Source organism: Diabrotica virgifera, chromosome 7, assembly GCF_917563875.1.
Source record: "Diabrotica virgifera virgifera chromosome 7, PGI_DIABVI_V3a".
NCBI classification, from domain to species: Eukaryota; Metazoa; Arthropoda; class Insecta; order Coleoptera; family Chrysomelidae; genus Diabrotica; species Diabrotica virgifera.
Genome location: NC_065449.1, coordinates 165,601,727 through 165,618,260, shown reverse-complemented (window position 1 = coordinate 165,618,260; position 16,534 = coordinate 165,601,727). Strand labels below are relative to the sequence as shown.

At 33.0% G+C, this 16,534-nt stretch overlaps 1 protein-coding gene across 1 annotated transcript in view; it reads left to right on the top strand.

Moving 5' to 3' along the window:
* The window catches only part of LOC126888661 (potassium channel subfamily K member 18-like), a 38,397-nt gene extending 29,357 nt beyond the window's left edge, over positions 1-9,040 (top strand). The window contains exon 4 of the mRNA XM_050657023.1: positions 7,076-9,040. The gene's annotated coding sequence lies outside the window, so the exon portion shown is untranslated. The remainder of the gene's footprint in view (positions 1-7,075) is intronic.
* The last annotated feature ends 7,494 nt before the right edge of the window (positions 9,041-16,534 follow it).

Below are 16,534 nucleotides of genomic sequence, written 5' to 3'. Positions count from 1 at the left end.
ACTACGTATAAAGATAACATAGCTATGGTAAGACGTAAGGTAAAATTATCGCAACCTATCAAGTATGAAACTGGCATTAGACAAGGAGATTCGCTGAGCCCATTAATATTTAATTTGATAATCGATGAAATCATAAAGAAAGTTAAAAAAGAAGAGGATATAGAATGGGAGAAAAGGAAATAAAGAAAATCTGCTACGCTGACGACGCACCAGCCGAAAATGAAGATGACCTACAAAGATTAATTAAAGAATTCGAAGACACGGCTCTCATAATATATAACATGGTGATCTTAACAGAGAAAACTAAATCGATAGTAATATCAGCGGAACCTAAACCATATAAATTGGTCGTAAATAACAAAATAATAGAACAAGTGATGGAATGGATGAGTGATGGTCAAGCTACGGAAAAGTGGAAGAAGGAGTAAAAAAACAAGTAAACATGGCGAACAGAGCAACAGGATGTCTCAACAACACAATCTGTAGAAACAAATACCTCACAATGGAAACGAAAACCAGGATATATACATCAACAATAAGACCGATAATTAAGTACACAGCGGAAACAAGAGCAGATACGGCGAAAACACAAAGACTGCTGGAAACAGCAGAAATGAAAGTCTAACGAAAAATAACAAAACAAACTCTAAGAGACATAGTAAGAAGTGAGGAAATACGAGCGAGATGTGGTACAGAATAAATAAACATGTGGACCAAAACAAAAAAATAGAATGGAAACAACACATAGAAACAATGACAGAAAATAGAATAGTACGAATAGCAAGAGACAAATCGCCAAATGGAAGAAGATCATTGGGACGACCGAGGAAAAGATGGTCAGACAATGTCAATTGAGGCTAAAAACCGAAGTAAAACTGGCATTAAGCCTATTTATAAAGTAGGAAGAAGAAGAAGAAGAATAAATACACATTAAATTTTCAAACTCGGTTCAGTCAGCTTTTTGTAAAATTTAAAAACGAAACTTTTATCTTCTATAATTTTTTTGATCTATCCTTGTGCGATCGGTACTCACCGGAGGGACCACAGACGTTCGGATACAATTGAGTGGCTCAGAGGCAAAGATGACTAAGGCCGCGTTCAGAGTGGACGAGCAAAGAGCAAAGAGCAAAGCGGAGAAATCAAACTCATACTGGGAAATGGAGGTACACAGAGTGCTAGCAAAGAGCAAAGCGGCGAAACCAAACAAGTTTGATTTCTCCGCTCGCACTATTTGGTCCATGTAGTGAGACCGCTCCCGTCTGAAAAAATTTTTGATTCGGTTTCTTTGTCAATTCCTATTCAAAAATGTCCCTTTAAACAAATCTAAAGAGCACCGGGCGGAATTTTTGGGCAGAAATTGTTTAAACAATTTTATCTACTCTATGTTATATTATGTGTAAGTTTTTAGTTTGTGAAAACTGTCATTCTAGATAGCAGTGCGTGAAGTGTTTAAAGTGAGCGTGAAGTAACAATGTATTTTAAATGGGACTTACTTTTTCGCACTGTTTTTAACACACTTTCATATAATCAAATATCCTTAACTTTGGCGTTGTCATGGTGATGACATAATGAGCAATAAATTACGACAAAAGTTTTTACAGTTTTGTGGTTTGAAAGAAGTTAGAATTTTTAAACGTCAAAGTTCTAAAAATTGTAGAATAGAAATGAATTCCAGTGACGAAGAGTTACAGTTTTTTTATTTGTTTATGGTAGAGTAGATAAAATATTGTATGAAACTGTGCGTGAAGTACTTTTTGCGAACTTACGCGATGTATAGCACTCGCTCCGCTGTCGCTCGTGCTCTAAATATCGCGTGCGTTCGCAAAAAACATACTTCACCATCATAAATAACTATTTTTAAACATATACAAAAGATCACGTTTTTTTGCTCCGGAACATATATTTTTAGATTTTTTGGGTTATTCTAAACAAAAAAGGTATCTTGTAATTTTTCCCAAAAATTAATAGTGTTCGAGTTATAGGCGATTTAAAATCTGAAAAATGCGAAAATACGCATTTTCGAGGCTTAAAAATTCATATTTCACTTAGTATTTTTGAGGTTGCCAGATACTTAAATTGATGATTAAACATTCAGCTTCGATTCTGAAGAGTGATCGCGTCTAACCTTAATTTATACCGTTGTTTTTTAATTGTTAAATATACGTGTTTATCCGATTTTTTTGCCGGTGCGGCGCGCTCTATTTCAAAAATCTCCTATTTCGTCCGAAAATTATTTTTTCTAGATTTTTTGGGACATTCTAAATAAAATAAGTTTCTTGACATTTTTCTCAAAAGTTAATAGTTTTAAAGTTATAAGTTAATAAAAAACTCATTTTTGGATTTTAAATCGCTTATAACTTTAAAACTGTTAACTTCTGAGAAAAATGTCAAAAAACTTATTTTATTCAGAAAATTCCAAAAAATCTAGAAAAAATAATTTCCGGAGGAAAATAGGAGATTTTTGAAATAGAGCGCGCCGCACCGGCAAAAAAATCAGATAAACACGCATATTTAACAATTAAAAAACAACGGTATAAATTAAGGTTAGACGCGATCACTCTTCAGAGTCTTGAAGCTCAATGTTTAAACTTCAATTTAAGTATCTGGCAACCTCAAAAATACTAATTTAAATATGAGCTTTTATGCCTCGAAAATGCGTATTTTCGCATTTTTCAGATTTTAAATTGCCTATAACTCGAAAACTATCAATTTCTGAGAACATTTACAAGATACCTTTGTTGTTTAGAATGACCCACAAAACTTAAAAATATATGTTCCAGAGCAAAAAACGTGATCTTTTGTATTTGTTTAAAAAAATTGTTTAAACAATTTCTGCCCAAAAATTCCGCCCGGCACCCTTCAGATTTGTTTAAAGGAAATTTTAAAATATTTTTAAATAGGAATCCACAAAGAGACCGAATCGGAAATTTTTTCAGACGGGAGCGGTCTCACTACATGGACTACTGTGAGAGTAACGAGCAAATATCCTACCGCTCCTATCCATACTGCCGAGTGGAAAAGAACTAAACTCTCGTCTAGCGTAACTACCCGCTATTAGCACTTCTTTGCTCTTTGCTCGTCCACTCTGAATGTGCACTTTTTGCTCTTTGCTCTTTGCTCTTTGCTCGTCCACTCTGAACGCGGCTTAAGCCACAAAGTGGAGTTTTTGAGATAAATCATGTCAAAGTTAAGTTGAAAAAAAAATACAATTTTTATGATAAAAAAATTGTAACACTTTATTTTTTTTAAGGAAACACATGTCTTAAAAACACACGTGTCTTAAAAACACATTCAAGGAAAAATCTTACTTAAGTTTTATTGTTCTAATTTTATGTTCAAAAAGAATAGGCACATTTGCCGTTACAAAAAAATATATTTCTAGATTAACTTGTGTGTTAAGCTATGTTTAGGCACATTTGCCATAAAGAAAACTAAAATAAGTAAATTGCCCAAAACAAAAATTAAGATAAACAGAAAGCAAATGTCCAACTTATTAGCTAAAAACATATTTTAGTGCGTATTTTTAATTTTCATGTATAATTGCTTCTTCTAAGCCCTCATCTAATGCTTCGGAACTGTCTTTCAATCCACAATAAAAGCTGTGGAACTTAGGCGGAATAAACTTAAGTAAGTCCATTAAATCCTTTTTCTTTTCTTTTGTAATTGCTCTTCCATTTGGATACAGAACATCTAGGTTGTGTATTACAGTAGATGATGATGGGCGGCCTTTGGTTTTCTTGCTTAAATCAACCTCATGAAACAAACCCATATCCTGTGCTGTATATTTTAGATAAATTTTTTTTGGTTCATTTTTAAGATATCTTATCTATTGGATTTTAAGCCATTAAAATTTTTCGCCAGTTATAGTAACTTTTCTATGTGTTATATTATTTTCAAGGGACTTGCTACTAAAAAACTCTAGTGAGTTCATTATTTGACCTGGAATTTTGGATTTCTTGTTTTGGCCGATTGAATTATGGAAACCCAATCAAAAATTGGATCAAAAATTCGATCATGGTGTTTTCTCTCCTTTTCAATCAACCCAAAATCTTGATCGGATGTGTTAAAACTATGTCCAGATACAAAAAATCTTTGTTCTATAACTTTTAGTGACGATTTACACTTTTGAAGGTAATTGCTTAACATTAAAGCCACCTTTCATCATGGATTCATCAGACTTCATCATGGATTCCCAAATTATACGTCCATAGTTGTCTCTTAAAATAAACTACACCTGTACTTAGCTCAGGAGTAGGAAGCGTTTTCTGAAGATCAAAGACTAAAACTTATATTTTTTGCTGTGATTCTTTTGCTTTAATTATATTCTGCTTTTTGTTTTCTTTAACAGCTTCTGCTTTTCTTTGGTGTAACTCCAATTTAACTTTTGCATCCTGTTTACGCTCTTCTGAACTATCAGATGATTTTATTTCAGTATTGAGACTGTCACACTTTTGACAAGTATCTTTATCTGGTGCATGAGAATGCAAATTAAACTTAGTGTTAAAAATTTTGCGAAACATAAACAGCGAGAGGGGTTTTCTTAAGTCTTCTGTGCATTTTTTTCATACTCTCGATATATGATCGACATGTTCCAAGTTGGTGAAAGATATTTTCTTTTTATGTTATTCCGTCGGGAGTAATGGGATTCGTATGCTGGGAACAGTTCAATGAAGCCACATAAATACTTCTCGTCTTCAATATCGGTTTTATTATGGGGTGTATGTTTACCTCTTGCATCTTGAAGAGGTGTCCCATGTTCTTGTTTTCGTGCTAAAGCTAATGAAATTTTTCCATCTGTAATGGAAACTGTGTCTTTAAAAAAGTTCTTACATACCACTTGGTCACAACCATTTTCATCCGTTCAAGTATATACACGAGTTTTAGACCTACGTGAAGTTGTATTTTTGGTATAAGTTCTCTTTTTGTCTTCTACTTTTATTTGCCCTTGAATAAAAGCATTTTTTATTGACCAGTTAAGCGAATAGTAATTTTTAAAGATACTTAGCTTTCGTTCGTTAGAAATTTTCATAGGGCACTTCATTTTGCACGAACCTGGTCCAACTACGAGTTCTTTGGCATTTTTACGTTTTCCTTCTTCCGTGACATATTCTTCTCCTCTCTCCCTGGCCATCTTCCTTTTATACCTTGCATGATTCTCAAGATTTCTTACTCTCTTTCTGGAATTTTGATGCGATTTGCCTTCTGGTTCATCTTTGTCTTCATTATTAGTGTTCAACAACTCATTTTTTGGGGTTTTCTCGCTCGATTTGCCATTATCCTCGTCTGGAACAATAAAAAATATATTACAAATAAGTTTGCGGCAAAGCAGCCTAAGCCACATTTGTTTATAAATGGGTATATTAAAGAATATATTGCTTGTTTTATATTTAAAAAGTAATAATATTGTAACTGTCTTACCTGAAGATTCGCCATTTGAAGAATTTGGATTATAATCGCTATCTAAATCGCTGAAATCGGATAAAAAAAGGCTCTGATGCGTCACTGCTCATGTTTACATTCGCCATATTTGTGTTGGTTAATCAGTTTTGCCGCAAGCTTGCTATGACATTTTGTTAGTGCGAAGACCAATTTATAGATGGGGACACCATACCAATAAAAATTTAGTTTAGGCTGATTCTGCACACGATTTCTACAGAAATTATAAGCAATTATTAAGCCTAACCTTGTAAAATAAATTTTTGGGGTTAGGCACCTTTGCCTCTGAGCCACTCAATTAGCGTCTCTTTGCAAAGACAATGACGTCGACTTTGCAAAGTAACAAGACACTTACTCAACACACACACTACACATTACACTAGTACCTAATTGGAAAAATCCACTGTACCATCTCCATGTCAATGGCCATTAGTTGTCGAGGCATTAGCTAAATAAAAAAAATTGAGCAATATCTCTCGGGTTAACGGCAAAATATGGGCGCAAAAAGCAAAAAGTTATTGCTACATCTATTTTAAAAACAAATTTTAAACAAAATATAAAAATTAATTTTTTTTGGCCCGGGTTGACATGGTTTTAGGTTCTTTGGATCTTTGGGCATAAAAAGGTCCTTTGTATTTTTTCACTTTTTCGAAGTTACTCGTTTTGGAGTTATAAATAAGAAACTGAAAAAAAAAAAACAAAAAATGACAATTTTCAAGGTTCAAAAATACAAGTAAAAAAATATTATTTTTGAAACTATGAAGTATCTAAATTCAACCTCAAAGCTTATTTTATCAGCTTTTGATAAGTAATTTTAGCTTGTTTCATTTTACAATATTGTTTTTTAGTTGTTAATGCAGCCTAATCGCCCGTCCTCTCATATGCGCTTCATTAACGATTAAAAGACAATGTTTTAGAATAAAACGTGTCAAACAATCTTATGCAAAGCAGATATAACAAGGTTTTAGCTTGAATGTTGGTACTTCGTGATTTTAAAAATTATATTTTTTACTTGTGTGTTTTGAACCTTGAAAACGGTAATTTTTCGTATTTTTTAATTTTAAATTAACTCAAAAACGATTAATTTTAGAGAAAAATTACAGAATACCTTTTTGTTCCCAATGATCCAAGGAACCTAAAATATTGTCTATTCGAACTGAAAAAAATTGATTTTTATAATTTGTTTAAACTGTTTTTTTTATAAATGTAGCAATAACTCCGAAAATATGGAATTTAGGTATAGGGAATATATCATGAAAAATAATCTACATTTCTTGAGGACTTCAAAACGCAAAAAATATATAGGGTGTTCCATTTGAAATAAGAAAGTCCATTAGATTTACAGAAAAACTGAAGATCTGAAAACAATGTAATTACCACTATAATATCAGTCGCATTAGAAAACCCCTACCCACCAAAATATATAAAATGCTTGTGTTTTTGTTCTTACATTAGTTATTAATCAGTTAATTTTTGTTATGTATTAATTTTGTTAAAACATTTTTTTTTGTTAAAACATTTTGCTAATGGACGCGCCAGTTGTTAAAAATTACATTTTGTAAAATTTAGAAAAAAATGCATTTTTTATTCGAATCGATTATTATTAACATGTTTTTAATGTAAGGTAATTGTGTTTTAGGAGCTGAGCCTTTGATAGAATATTTCGTTCCCAGAAGTATTAGCGAATTCGATCTGTCAGTTGCAGCAGAAGACACGCCCATCAGTAGCACCTTCCTTCCTCTCACCGTTCGAGTACCGCGAAAAATGTTCCCGAAGCAAAAAGAAAAAGTAGTAACGTTCGAGGACGAAATGGCATCTCGTCTGTGCAAAAACCCCGATCTTCAGGACGTCTTCATGTGACACAAAGGATAACAATTAGAAATTGGGGGTGGAGGTTCGAAGTCCAGTGATTCTGGTGGTGAATACATCACCAAATTAAGTGACTTAGCGGGGAAAACTAGCGAATTGAGTGAACTAAGTGCTGCTTTAAGCGACTTTAGCAATGCCAAAAAGGATATAAAATCGTTTAAAAATTTCAAGATATGCGAGGACTTGAAAAAGTGTGAGGAAGGTTGTTCTTGTAATGCCGAAGCTGATTGTGACATTTGTAAAGTGTTAGACTTCACTATGAAAAAGGACAAGTTATAGTCTTTGATAAAGTGATTATTAAAATTTATACGATTTTGAATATTTTGTATATAATGCAATATCTAATAAATCGAATCGACTAGCTGAACAAACAGGATGCTAAAGAATGAATGGCTCGATTTTTTTTTACAATTTTTTTACTTATATGTACAACAATAGTTTTCTATTCTTTAAATACGCCAATGAGAGCAAAAACAGGATATTACCTCCGAGTTGTATCCTCCTGCATGAATTTTAATGAAATTTTGGGAACAGCCTCTACTTATCTCCTAAGTCAAAGTCTACCCTATGCCTATGTGCGCTTTTATCTTGGGGGTGGTTCCCATCCCTTCTCGGGGGTGGAAATTTTTTTATCACAATAACCACGGAAGTGGCTAGAGAACCTTCTTCTTCTTCTTGTGCCACTCCTGTCGAAGATTGGAAATCATCAAGGCTACCCTGACCTTGTTTACAGCTGACCTAAAAAGTTTATTAGTGGTGCAGCCAAACCACTCCCTCAAATTCCGCAACCATGACATTCTTCTACGGTCTGGACTCCGTTTTCCTTCTATTTTTCCTTGCATTATATTTTGAAGTAATGCGTATTTGTGACCTCTCATCAGGTGACCCAAATATTCGAGTTTTCTTCCTTTTGTCGTTAACAAAATTTCTGGGCCTCTTCCTATCCTTCGTATTACTTCAAGGTTTGTGATTCTTTCAACCCAACTTATCTTCAGCATTCGACGGTAGCACCACATCTCGAAACTTTCAATATTTTTTATGTTGTTCTGTTTGAGAGTCCAGGCCTCTACACCGTATAATAGCGTGTTAAATACGTAGCCTCTTAGCATTCTTAATCGTAAAGGGATGCTTATATCTCTGTTGCAGGAAAATTTTCTCATCTTTATGAAGGTGGCCCTGGCAATTTCGATACGTCTTTTTATTTCATTGTTTTGGTCTCCAGTTTCGTTTATTAAAGTTCCCAAGTATTTGTAACTTGATACTTTTTCAATTTGAATGCCGGTTATACTAATATGTGCTGGTTCCCACATAACAATGATGTTCGTATCATGTTCTAAGCATATCCTACCAACATTCGTCGAAGTATATCCTTTTTAGTAAATGCGTAGTACAAGCATAGCATGTACCATAAAAAACATTCTAAATTTCATGTTCTTTGCATGTGCTTCAAAGAATATTCTTGCACCGAATATACTGAGCACATTCGTGTACCTAGTATCTCGGATTGTTCGTAAAAGTTTATTCTTAGAATATACCTTAATCGAATATTCTTAGTATATGCGTAAGTATATGCAAAAGTATATGCTTAACACATACTGGTATATACTTTTAAAATATCTTAAAAAGAATATACTGCATGTACCTATAGGAAGAAGAATAATGTTAGCCTATAGGTTATCAACTTAGTTAAGAATAATTAATAAAGTTATTAATTAAGGTATTTTGGTAGGTACTACTGAACTATATCTAATTCATTTTGTTTAAGCCGTTTTAATTGTATGGTAAAAAAGTTTAAAACTTAATTCTGTTGAAGAAAAATGAGAAATTCTCGTTTCATTTTCAACTGAAATGAATATAATATACCATGAGTATATTTAGGTATAATTTTATTTTTAACTACATTACATTCAGGTAAAGGTCCACAACCAAACAACGTGAAACGGGAATCCGGAAACGGCCATTCATTGTCATTCTGACCCTTGAATTTTGCATTGCATATTATACCTGCACAGCGGAAGGGGGTAGGTAACAAATAACAAAGGCAAAATATGAAAATAGTTTCCAGTACAGTTAGTTAGGCATTTGTGTCTACGCTGTTAGGACGAAGCGAAGACGAAGTATTTCTAGCTACAAGGATTAAAACATTTTTAAGAACATACATAAATAGCATTTTTATTTTGTTTGCCGGCAGCTTGAAGATAATAAATTCATATTGGTACTTCAATATTTCTTAAATACCTAGTAAGTAAAAGTATGTATATAGATACCTATAAATTTTAGTAATTTACATACATATTATATATATTTGGATATTATATAATATATAAGCAGCATTTTTATTTTGATGTGCACATAATAACTAAATATATTATTTATATTTTATATATACCTACTTACCCATATAATATTTATTATACATAGGTACCTATATCTTATATTTTATACTTACTTTTTACGTAATATTGTAGAATGTAATAACTAATTCTCATATGCAATTAGAATATGTAAATATAATATATTAGTAGAACCTAGGATGAGATTGGGTGATGTTGAAAACATACTTCTGAGAAATATATAGCACATCCTTGGAATATTCTTCCCATATTCTAAAAATATGTGCGATAGTACATTCTGAGTATATAAATAGAAGGTATATAGCACTTCTTTGGAATATTCTCCCCATATACTAAAAATGTGTGCGATAGTACATTCTAAGTATATAACTAGAAGGTATATAGCACTTCCTTGGAATATTCTTCCCATATACTAAAAATATGTGCGATAGTACATTCTAAGTATATAACTAGAAGGTATATAGCACTTCGTTGGAATATTATTCCTATATACTAAAAATATGTGCGATAGTACATTCTAAGTATATAAATAGAAGGTTTATAACACCTCCTTAGAAACTTCTAAAAAGTATGTTCTTGGTATATACTAAAAAGAAGTGCGGTAGTACATTCTAAGTATATACATAGAACGTTTATGTACTATAATGTAGTATATACTTAGTATCTTCTCTGCACATTCGCAATGGTAATTACGCATATTCTCAGTATATACTTTTTCTGAAAAGTATGTTCTATGAATCTACTAAGAACATGAAATTGTTATGTGGGTTGTGTCATAATTTTACTGAATAACATATATATTTGGTTTTTTTGATATTAATGTTTATGCCATAATTGTTGCAAGCAATATTTATGTTTGTAAGTAATCGTTGTAATTCTTCTTCTGTTCTTGCAACTAGTACAGTGTCGTCCGCGTATCGAATATTATTAAAAACCTCTCCATTGATTACAATTCCTTCATTTGCTTGCAAAAGGGCTTCCTGGCAGATGCTTTCACTATATGCATTAAAAAGCAGTGGTGACAAAATGCATCCCTGTTGTACTCCTCTACGTATTTCTATTGCTTTTGATATCTCATTTTCTATTTTGATGTTAGCTTTCTAATTCCAATATAAGTAGAGAATTATTCGCAGATCGTTATTATCTAAGTATGTCTTTTCTTTCAAGAATGTCTCTTAGCCTATAGTGGTGTACTCTGTCAAACGCTTTTTCAAAATCGATAAAACATGCATGTACTTCTTGATTAACGTCTTTAGGCATCATTTTTTCAATTATTGATCTATAACTCCGAAGATTTTAACTGGGCTGGACATTTAGCTAGAATGTCGGATAACAGATTGACACAGCGAATAATACACTGGAGACGAACACAAGAAGCATATCGAAGTAGAGGTTTTCCGCCAACGAGATGGTCAGATGACATAAAACGGATCGACAAAAATTGGATGCAAACAGCACAAAAGAGAAATACATGGAAAGGGAGATGAGGAAGACATATATCCAGCAGTGAATATATCAGGATTGAATGTTGACGATGATGATGATGATGACTAATGGACCACCTCTCGTCCCGTGTATTCTTTACAATTTACAACTTCCGTTTTTGAGTTTCACCGCTACGTCGCTCGGTTGGTTAGAAATGAATAATTTATCTTAAAGCAGGAACTTGTATTTTAATGCCAATATTATTTTTAGATAAGTCTGTACGTCTTTACGATATCATTGCTTTATCATCCTGTTTTTGTAGTCAGTTAATTCGTTTAAATGAAAGTATTAAGAAACTGCTCAAAGTTTACCTACTTTTGTACATTTTTATTTTAATGTGTATGAATACTACATATATATAGGAACTTGTACCAGAAGATTGTATTATAAATGTATAAAACACGGTTTTCTTTAAGTTGTTTTAAATGTAATATTCAAAATGAAGTAGGCATACGTTTCTACTGTTTGCTAAAGTATATAATATTTTGTGTTTAATACCACATTAATAATTATACCTCAAAATTTTATACAAGATCCAATGAAGTATCTACTTGTCTCGTAGAATGGCTTCCTTGGCAAAATAGGCCTAGATTCCGCGTACCAAAAAAAAGTTGATTAGTAGCATTCTGAAAATTTGTTAATAGTTTAACGGTGTCTAGTCGGACAAACTTTGATGTACGGGAACATTGGAACAGGAGAAGTCTTAATTCTGGAACAGATTGAAAATTTGGAACGTTAGATTACGAAAACGTCCCATGTATTTTGTCGGACAGAACATCCAATTGATTTGTTACCCTTTCATTAAACTCTCATGCAAAAATCACACTGCCATTACTAAACAACATGATTCCTGTCATTTGACATGTTCTTCGAGTTCCACTCATTAAAATGCCCAGTTAATGATAAACATTAGTCCGGTTTTTGCATGAGAGTTTAATGACATCGTAACAAATCAATTGGAAGTTCTGTCCGACAAAATACGTGGAACTTTTTCGTAGTCTGACGTTCCAAATTTTTAACCTGTTCCACAATTAAAACTTCCCCTGTTTCAGTGTTCCCATACATCAAAGTTTGTCCGACTAGACACCGTTAAGCTATTAACAAATTTTCAACTTGCTAATAATCAACTTTCTTTTGGTACGCTGGATCCACGTCTAAAAGTCGTTAGATTTTTACACGAGACACAAGAGGTTAAGTACTGAATGAATATATGTGGTAGCACAAACTCATTTCTGTTATTCTGTTATTTATATAAAACCTGGTACGTTGTTTTCATATTAACACGTTGACTGCTTCAGCATTTTAACAAGTCTGCCCTAAACTGATACATTTAGTTAATATTATATTACTACGATATATCTCGTTGGCGTCCTAGAAAAGAACGCAGTCTACGGCTTCTTATCTCGTAGTTGGCAGAAACTTTTTAATAAATAATGCAAAATGAGGCGAACGAGAAAACATTTCTTAAAACTAAATGCCGATTCAAATTAGACGCTCAGGCCACGCTCCACTCAAACTCCGCTCACGATCAGGAATTGTGTACACTATTCATATTAGGCGATCAGGTCGCGCTCAGGTCACGATCAAGAATTTTGTTATACTATTCAATTTGACGGGAGTCAGAAAATATACACGCTTCTTTGCACAAAAATTTGTTTAACATGTTTAAAGATTTTTCAAACAGTGATTTGGCTGTCATTGCTTTATGTTTGGATGAATAATAGCATCATCGGATCAATAAACAGCTAAGAATGTGGGTGCACAATATTTTAAAAACAAGGAAAATTGAAGGGGAGTTTTTTACTCTGTAGAGAGGTCTCTGTGACGATGAAACTAATTTTTTTCAATACTTTCGAATTACGAAATACCTATAAATTTAAATAAATTTTTAATAAAATTTCGGCCGACTTAATAAAACTGAATAGCACCTTTAGGGAGGCTATTACTCCAGTAGAGAAGTTAGCTGTATACTTAAGGTTACATAGTTAAAATTGTACCATAGAATGTACCGATGTGATTTCGTATTGACATAATCCATCAAGCTGCGAAAATTGTACCTTCACCTGACCGTTACTAATTCACACTATCCTCCCGCTTCACTACACGAGATCAGGCCACGATCAAACTATTCTCTCGGAGAAACCCATGGTCAAAATGGTCTATGAACTAGCAGCGTTTTCGAGAAACTATTTTAAGATAGCTGATTCTTTCATATATCGTTCGCTATGCTTCCTCGTACACCGTACCGGCCATCTGGCTGCTGATACAGATTGCGTTCATTACTGCGCAGTGTGCAGCACCCCTGTACAGGTAAATACAAAATCAGGGTAATTGATTAGTGTGATAAAGCTTAGTAGATCCTCTATAGTAATAGATACCAATAAAAGTTAATAACAAAACTTTGCCAACTTTAAGCTTCACATTACGAAATTAGTTAGAATGTTACAGGGTAGGTATTCGATATCATAGTGGCAGACCAAACTTATGTTTTTTTAAATGGAACACCCTATATTTTATTTTATATTCGAAATGCTGTTTATTTCTCCATCATAAAAATATAAAGGTTAGTTATGTTATACAGGGTATTTACAAAGTTATAACCAATGTTCTATGAAAATCGTAGTAAGTTCAGCTCCCTATATAAATAAAAATAAGCACAACAGCAATGGTTTATTGGTGCCATAGTTTTTTGTTAATTGTCAAAATTTATAAAAATGGTTGTATTGCTAATTTTCTTTATATCGAATACAGGATGAGTCAAAACGCAAGTACATTATTTTCTCAGTAATTTTGAATAAAGTCGGAAAAATTAAAGAATACCCATGAACGAACATATAAAACACGCTGTATTTTCCTGTCACCGTGTCACAAAGAAAATTGCCCAGCGCAAGAACATGTAATAATAATTATTACATATACTTGCGCTGGCCAATTTTTTGTGTGACACACGGTGACAGGAAAATACAGCGTGTTTTATATGTTCGTTCATGGGTATTCTTTCATTTTTCCTACTGTAGAACACCTTAATTAATAACTTGCTCTGAAAATGAAAATATCTCGAAAACTAACAAATTTAGGCATAGGGAATATTATACAAAAATTAAAGTACGGTAATAATACTTTTCGATGGTGATATAAAATACAGGGTGTTCCATTTAAAATTTCTGAGAAAAGAATGTATGTACTTGCATTTTGACTCACCCTGTATTCGATGTGAGGAAAATTAGCAATATCAACCATTTTTATAAATTTTGACAATCAACAAAAAAATATAGCGCCAAATACAGGGAGTGTTAAAAATGCAATTTTTAGCACTCCATACGAGCGTTAAAAATTCTACTTTAAGGCACTAGTGCTTTAAAATTTTTAAGGCACTGCAATTCGTATTGACCGTATAGACAATTTTGATGTAATGTCAAAAAAATATAAAAATCGAATGTCAGTCAAGTTCAAGTAAAAGTTTTTGTAGATATTGTCCTGTAATTACGTTTGTAGAAAAAATGTTGTATGATATGCGTGTTAAAAAGTACATTTTTAAGGCACTCATGTGAATTGCAGGACTCGCTTCGCTCATTCTGCAAACTTTCACATGCGTGCCTTAAACGTGTACTTTTAACACTTATATCATAAATAACTATTAAGACGAAACATTTTTTTGTCATTATTTTTAAACCACAAAAACAACTGGCAATTATAGTTCATATTTCTAATAATGTTTAAAAAGTTATGACAAAATAATTTTTCGTCTTACAATAATTTTAAATTCGATATGTTTACTTGTACAAATGGGCTGCGCAGTAATGAACGCAACCTGTATCAGCAGCCAGATGGCCGGAACGGTGTTCGAGAAAGCATAGGGAATAATATATTAAAGAACCAGTTGTCATAAAATAATTTTTTTCCGACGTTGCTAGCTCTTGGTCCAAAAGTGCTGGACGGAACTTGAGCGTCGTGTTTAGTGTGAATAGCATGATTAAGATGCGTGTAAGAATATAGACCTGGATCTCGCGTACCAAAAAAAAGTTGACTAGTAGCAAGCTGAAAATTTGTTAATAACTTAACGGTGTCTAGTAGGACAAACTTTGATGTATGGGAACACTGAAACAGGGGAAGTTTTAATTGTGGAACAGGTTAAAAATTTGGAAAGTCAGACTACGAAAACGTTCCATGTATTTTGTCAGACAGAACTTAAAATTGATTTGTTAGCATTTCATTAAACTCTCATGAAAAAATCGAACTGGTGTTTATCATGAACTGGGCATTTTAATGGGTGGAACACGAAGAACATATCAAATGACAAGAATCATGTTTTTTAGTAATGGCAGTGTGATTTTTGCATGAGAGTTTAATGAAAGGGTAACAAATAAATTTGATATTCTGTCCGACAAAATACATGGGACGTTTTCGTAATCTGACGTTGCAAATTTTTAAACTGTTTCACAATTAAAACTTCCCCTGTTCCAATTTTCCCGTACATCAAAGTTTGTCCGACTAGTAAGCTGTTAACAAATTTTTAGCTTACTTCCACTTCCACTTCGTTTTTTTGGCTTGCATACAAGTGCATCTGCCAGCACATTTCTTTCGTGTTGCAGTTAGTCTTGCTCTTAGCAATACTGCAGCACTCTAAAAACAAACAAGAAGATTCTGCGCTTTTTTTTTGACATGATAAGGTTATGTTTCGGCTAACGGATTTTAGTATTTTATTTCCTGTTTCTCTATTCCTAAATATTAAAATCATTGCTTTAGGCGTTCATAATATATATATAACACAAATTTATATGTATAGAAATAAACCTTGTGGTGAGAGACGTTAGTTTAAACAAATAGAACAACATAGGGATAAAACTCTTCTCGCTCCGGGGTAACGGCAGAGCTTTCACAACCCGAAATGTTACCTCGGTTAGACTAGAACCCAGGAAAGGATAGGATAAAGAAATATGGGACAATTGAGTTTGTATTTCACAAATTGACCTTGTTAATATTTAAACGAGTAATAATTAATTTTAGTTGATCAAAAGTTAGATTGCAAAGAATATCTTGTATATTGAAACTAACAGGGACTCCTAGTTTTTTTAGTTCATCTCTAAGATCAAACTGTGTACCTTTTCTTATGGGACATTGCAAAAGAATATGGTCTATATCCTACTCTGTTCCACATTCACAAAATGGATGATCTTTTATTTTTAGTCGATATAGATGTGAACCTGTACAACAGTGCCCTGTCCTCATCCTTATTATATTAGTCAGGTATCTTCGGTCTATATAGGGAAATTTTTTAAACCAGGGTTTATCTGGAAATGCGGGTTGAATTCCAGAATACCATCTCCCTTTAGTTTGTGTCTGTGATTTCCAGCATATGTCATGTTCCTTCCTTATTTTACTTTTCAGTA